We start from the raw sequence: 6,000 nt of genomic DNA on the forward strand, positions 1-6,000 counted from the left end.
ATTTGTTGATCTGCGCTAGAAAAGAGAAAATTGCGTGTGCGAGTTGTGCAGAGGAGAGTGGACGTAACACGTTGTGTGTGCTTTTCTGCGGCTTGCACATGTGGCTTGGAATGTGCTGCCGTCTATGTGATGTTATCAACCTGCATGCGTGTAATAGCGATGCAGTTAGCAGTTTATGCGAACAATTTTCGCGATTAGTGACACTTCTTGTCGCCATATTACTCCGCGTAATATCATGCCACGTCCTTCATGTCGTTTTGAATTTGTGCCCGCGAAGTTCAGATCGATGTTGACGCACGAGAGGCTGCGGATGATGAGTGTTTATATTTCGCCAGCGCGTCCACTCACCACAGCTTTACGCCTACATTCAAAACATGCCAACTAAAATAATAATAATAATAATAATAATAATAACAACAAAAAAGAAGTGCAGGCAAAAAAAAAATTAAAAAGAAAGGTGCCATCAGCACTCGGTGTTCCCAGGTGGTCTCCCTCCCAAGTACTGACCGAGCCCAATGCTGCTTAGCTTCGGGGATCGGACGAGAACCGGCGTATTCAGCATGGTATGGCCGATGGCGAGAAACGAAGGTTTCCGATGCTGCCTGTATCTAAAAGGGAGCATCGGCTCTCTACAGCTACAATGAATAGTCTTTACGGGTTACGGAAACGTCTCATTACGTGGTTTCAATTTGTTGATCTGCGCTAGAAAAGAGAAAATTGCGTGTGCGAGTTGTGCAGAGGAGAGTGGACGTAACACGTTGTGTGTGCTTTTCTGCGGCTTGCACATGTGGCTTGGAATGTGCTGCCGTCTATGTGATGTTATCAACCTGCATGCGTGTAATAGCGATGCAGTTAGCAGTTTATGCGAACAATTTTCGCGATTAGTGACACTTCTTGTCGCCATATTACTCCGCGTAATATCATGCCACGTCCTTCATGTCGTTTTGAATTTGTGCCCGCGAAGTTCAGATCGATGTTGACGCACGAGAGGCTGCGGATGATGAGTGTTTATATTTCGCCAGCGCGTCCACTCACCACAGCTTTACGCCTACATTCAAAACATGCCAACTAAAATAATAATAATAATAATAATAATAACAACAAAAAAGAAGTGCAGGCAAAAAAAAAAATTAAAAAGAAAGGTGCCATCAGCACTCGGTGTTCCCAGGTGGTCTCCCTCCAAAGTACTGACCGAGCCCAATGCTGCTTAGCTTCGGGGATCGGACGAGAACCGGCGTATTCAGCATGGTATGGCCGATGGCGAGAAACGAAGGTTTCCGATGCTGCCTGTATCTAAAAGGGAGCATCGGCTCTCTACAGCTACAATGAATAGTCTTTACGGGTTACGGAAACGTCTCATTACGTGGTTTCAATTTGTTGATCTGCGCTAGAAAAGAGAAAATTGCGTGTGCGAGTTGTGCAGAGGAGAGTGGACGTAACACGTTGTGTGTGCTTTTCTGCGGCTTGCACATGTGGCTTGGAATGTGCTGCCGTCTATGTGATGTTATCAACCTGCATGCGTGTAATAGCGATGCAGTTAGCAGTTTATGCGAACAATTTTCGCGATTAGTGACACTTCTTGTCGCCATATTACTCCGCGTAATATCATGCCACGTCCTTCATGTCGTTTTGAATTTGTGCCCGCGAAGTTCAGATCGATGTTGACGCACGAGAGGCTGCGGATGATGAGTGTTTATATTTCGCCAGCGCGTCCACTCACCACAGCTTTACGCCTACATTCAAAACATGCCAACTAAAATAATAATAATAATAATAATAATAATAACAACAAAAAAGAAGTGCAGGCAAAAAAAAAATTAAAAAGAAAGGTGCCATCAGCACTCGGTGTTCCCAGGTGGTCTCCCTCCCAAGTACTGACCGAGCCCAATGCTGCTTAGCTTCGGGGATCGGACGAGAACCGGCGTATTCAGCATGGTATGGCCGATGGCGAGAAACGAAGGTTTCCGATGCTGCCTGTATCTAAAAGGGAGCATCGGCTCTCTACAGCTACAATGAATAGTCTTTACGGGTTACGGAAACGTCTCATTACGTGGTTTCAATTTGTTGATCTGCGCTAGAAAAGAGAAAATTGCGTGTGCGAGTTGTGCAGAGGAGAGTGGACGTAACACGTTGTGTGTGCTTTTCTGCGGCTTGCACATGTGGCTTGGAATGTGCTGCCGTCTATGTGATGTTATCAACCTGCATGCGTGTAATAGCGATGCAGTTAGCAGTTTATGCGAACAATTTTCGCGATTAGTGACACTTCTTGTCGCCATATTACTCCGCGTAATATCATGCCACGTCCTTCATGTCGTTTTGAATTTGTGCCCGCGAAGTTCAGATCGATGTTGACGCACGAGAGGCTGCGGATGATGAGTGTTTATATTTCGCCAGCGCGTCCACTCACCACAGCTTTACGCCTACATTCAAAACATGCCAACTAAAATAATAATAATAATAATAATAATAACAACAAAAAAGAAGTGCAGGCAAAAAAAAAAATTAAAAAGAAAGGTGCCATCAGCACTCGGTGTTCCCAGGTGGTCTCCCTCCCAAGTACTGACCGAGCCCAATGCTGCTTAGCTTCGGGGATCGGACGAGAACCGGCGTATTCAGCATGGTATGGCCGATGGCGAGAAACGAAGGTTTCCGATGCTGCCTGTATCTAAAAGGGAGCATCGGCTCTCTACAGCTACAATGAATAGTCTTTACGGGTTACGGAAACGTCTCATTACGTGGTTTCAATTTGTTGATCTGCGCTAGAAAAGAGAAAATTGCGTGTGCGAGTTGTGCAGAGGAGAGTGGACGTAACACGTTGTGTGTGCTTTTCTGCGGCTTGCACATGTGGCTTGGAATGTGCTGCCGTCTATGTGATGTTATCAACCTGCATGCGTGTAATAGCGATGCAGTTAGCAGTTTATGCGAACAATTTTCGCGATTAGTGACACTTCTTGTCGCCATATTACTCCGCGTAATATCATGCCACGTCCTTCATGTCGTTTTGAATTTGTGCCCGCGAAGTTCAGATCGATGTTGACGCACGAGAGGCTGCGGATGATGAGTGTTTATATTTCGCCAGCGCGTCCACTCACCACAGCTTTACGCCTACATTCAAAACATGCCAACTAAAATAATAATAATAATAATAATAATAACAACAAAAAAGAAGTGCAGGCAAAAAAAAAATTAAAAAGAAAGGTGCCATCAGCACTCGGTGTTCCCAGGTGGTCTCCCTCCAAAGTACTGACCGAGCCCAATGCTGCTTAGCTTCGGGGATCGGACGAGAACCGGCGTATTCAGCATGGTATGGCCGATGGCGAGAAACGAAGGTTTCCGATGCTGCCTGTATCTAAAAGGGAGCATCGGCTCTCTACAGCTACAATGAATAGTCTTTACGGGTTACGGAAACGTCTCATTACGTGGTTTCAATTTGTTGATCTGCGCTAGAAAAGAGAAAATTGCGTGTGCGAGTTGTGCAGAGGAGAGTGGACGTAACACGTTGTGTGTGCTTTTCTGCGGCTTGCACATGTGGCTTGGAATGTGCTGCCGTCTATGTGATGTTATCAACCTGCATGCGTGTAATAGCGATGCAGTTAGCAGTTTATGCGAACAATTTTCGCGATTAGTGACACTTCTTGTCGCCATATTACTCCGCGTAATATCATGCCACGTCCTTCATGTCGTTTTGAATTTGTGCCCGCGAAGTTCAGATCGATGTTGACGCACGAGAGGCTGCGGATGATGAGTGTTTATATTTCGCCAGCGCGTCCACTCACCACAGCTTTACGCCTACATTCAAAACATGCCAACTAAAATAATAATAATAATAATAATAATAATAACAACAAAAAAGAAGTGCAGGCAAAAAAAAAATTAAAAAGAAAGGTGCCATCAGCACTCGGTGTTCCCAGGTGGTCTCCCTCCCAAGTACTGACCGAGCCCAATGCTGCTTAGCTTCGGGGATCGGACGAGAACCGGCGTATTCAGCATGGTATGGCCGATGGCGAGAAACGAAGGTTTCCGATGCTGCCTGTATCTAAAAGGGAGCATCGGCTCTCTACAGCTACAATGAATAGTCTTTACGGGTTACGGAAACGTCTCATTACGTGGTTTCAATTTGTTGATCTGCGCTAGAAAAGAGAAAATTGCGTGTGCGAGTTGTGCAGAGGAGAGTGGACGTAACACGTTGTGTGTGCTTTTCTGCGGCTTGCACATGTGGCTTGGAATGTGCTGCCGTCTATGTGATGTTATCAACCTGCATGCGTGTAATAGCGATGCAGTTAGCAGTTTATGCGAACAATTTTCGCGATTAGTGACACTTCTTGTCGCCATATTACTCCGCGTAATATCATGCCACGTCCTTCATGTCGTTTTGAATTTGTGCCCGCGAAGTTCAGATCGATGTTGACGCACGAGAGGCTGCGGATGATGAGTGTTTATATTTCGCCAGCGCGTCCACTCACCACAGCTTTACGCCTACATTCAAAACATGCCAACTAAAATAATAATAATAATAATAATAATAATAACAACAAAAAAGAAGTGCAGGCAAAAAAAAAAATTAAAAAGAAAGGTGCCATCAGCACTCGGTGTTCCCAGGTGGTCTCCCTCCCAAGTACTGACCGAGCCCAATGCTGCTTAGCTTCGGGGATCGGACGAGAACCGGCGTATTCAGCATGGTATGGCCGATGGCGAGAAACGAAGGTTTCCGATGCTGCCTGTATCTAAAAGGGAGCATCGGCTCTCTACAGCTACAATGAATAGTCTTTACGGGTTACGGAAACGTCTCATTACGTGGTTTCAATTTGTTGATCTGCGCTAGAAAAGAGAAAATTGCGTGTGCGAGTTGTGCAGAGGAGAGTGGACGTAACACGTTGTGTGTGCTTTTCTGCGGCTTGCACATGTGGCTTGGAATGTGCTGCCGTCTATGTGATGTTATCAACCTGCATGCGTGTAATAGCGATGCAGTTAGCAGTTTATGCGAACAATTTTCGCGATTAGTGACACTTCTTGTCGCCATATTACTCCGCGTAATATCATGCCACGTCCTTCATGTCGTTTTGAATTTGTGCCCGCGAAGTTCAGATCGATGTTGACGCACGAGAGGCTGCGGATGATGAGTGTTTATATTTCGCCAGCGCGTCCACTCACCACAGCTTTACGCCTACATTCAAAACATGCCAACTAAAATAATAATAATAATAATAATAATAATAACAACAAAAAAGAAGTGCAGGCAAAAAAAAAAATTAAAAAGAAAGGTGCCATCAGCACTCGGTGTTCCCAGGTGGTCTCCCTCCCAAGTACTGACCGAGCCCAATGCTGCTTAGCTTCGGGGATCGGACGAGAACCGGCGTATTCAGCATGGTATGGCCGATGGCGAGAAACGAAGGTTTCCGATGCTGCCTGTATCTAAAAGGGAGCATCGGCTCTCTACAGCTACAATGAATAGTCTTTACGGGTTACGGAAACGTCTCATTACGTGGTTTCAATTTGTTGATCTGCGCTAGAAAAGAGAAAATTGCGTGTGCGAGTTGTGCAGAGGAGAGTGGACGTAACACGTTGTGTGTGCTTTTCTGCGGCTTGCACATGTGGCTTGGAATGTGCTGCCGTCTATGTGATGTTATCAACCTGCATGCGTGTAATAGCGATGCAGTTAGCAGTTTATGCGAACAATTTTCGCGATTAGTGACACTTCTTGTCGCCATATTACTCCGCGTAATATCATGCCACGTCCTTCATGTCGTTTTGAATTTGTGCCCGCGAAGTTCAGATCGATGTTGACGCACGAGAGGCTGCGGATGATGAGTGTTTATATTTCGCCAGCGCGTCCACTCACCACAGCTTTACGCCTACATTCAAAACATGCCAACTAAAATAATAATAATAATAATAATAATAACAACAAAAAAGAAGTGCAGGCAAAAAAAAAAATTAAAAAGAAAGGTGCCATCAGCACTCGGTGTTCCCAGGTGGTCTCCCTCCCAAGTACTGACCGAG

The 6,000-nt window shown here is 45.4% G+C and overlaps 8 non-coding genes across 8 annotated transcripts; all 8 read right to left on the reverse strand.

Annotated features, from left to right (window-relative positions):
- Positions 1-458: 458 nt before the first annotated feature.
- On the reverse strand, positions 459-577 carry LOC142580931 (5S ribosomal RNA). The gene has a single exon (XR_012828068.1). It is a non-coding gene; the product is annotated as a 5S ribosomal RNA (ribosomal RNA).
- A 566-nt stretch (positions 578-1,143) lies between these two features.
- Positions 1,144-1,262, reverse strand: LOC142580234 (5S ribosomal RNA). Its single transcript, XR_012827664.1, has one exon. It is a non-coding gene; the product is annotated as a 5S ribosomal RNA (ribosomal RNA).
- Positions 1,263-1,830: 568 nt separating this feature from the next.
- LOC142580943 (5S ribosomal RNA) lies at positions 1,831-1,949 on the reverse strand. Its single transcript, XR_012828079.1, has one exon. It is a non-coding gene; the product is annotated as a 5S ribosomal RNA (ribosomal RNA).
- Positions 1,950-2,515: 566 nt separating this feature from the next.
- Positions 2,516-2,634, reverse strand: LOC142580954 (5S ribosomal RNA). The gene has a single exon (XR_012828090.1). It is a non-coding gene; the product is annotated as a 5S ribosomal RNA (ribosomal RNA).
- A 565-nt stretch (positions 2,635-3,199) lies between these two features.
- Positions 3,200-3,318, reverse strand: LOC142580235 (5S ribosomal RNA). The gene has a single exon (XR_012827665.1). It is a non-coding gene; the product is annotated as a 5S ribosomal RNA (ribosomal RNA).
- Positions 3,319-3,886: 568 nt separating this feature from the next.
- On the reverse strand, positions 3,887-4,005 carry LOC142580966 (5S ribosomal RNA). Its single transcript, XR_012828101.1, has one exon. It is a non-coding gene; the product is annotated as a 5S ribosomal RNA (ribosomal RNA).
- Positions 4,006-4,574: 569 nt separating this feature from the next.
- On the reverse strand, positions 4,575-4,693 carry LOC142580979 (5S ribosomal RNA). Its single transcript, XR_012828114.1, has one exon. It is a non-coding gene; the product is annotated as a 5S ribosomal RNA (ribosomal RNA).
- A 569-nt stretch (positions 4,694-5,262) lies between these two features.
- On the reverse strand, positions 5,263-5,381 carry LOC142580990 (5S ribosomal RNA). The gene has a single exon (XR_012828125.1). It is a non-coding gene; the product is annotated as a 5S ribosomal RNA (ribosomal RNA).
- Between the last annotated feature and the right edge of the window lie 619 nt (positions 5,382-6,000).

This window comes from Dermacentor variabilis, chromosome 4 (assembly GCF_050947875.1).
Source record: "Dermacentor variabilis isolate Ectoservices chromosome 4, ASM5094787v1, whole genome shotgun sequence".
NCBI classification, from domain to species: Eukaryota; Metazoa; Arthropoda; class Arachnida; order Ixodida; family Ixodidae; genus Dermacentor; species Dermacentor variabilis.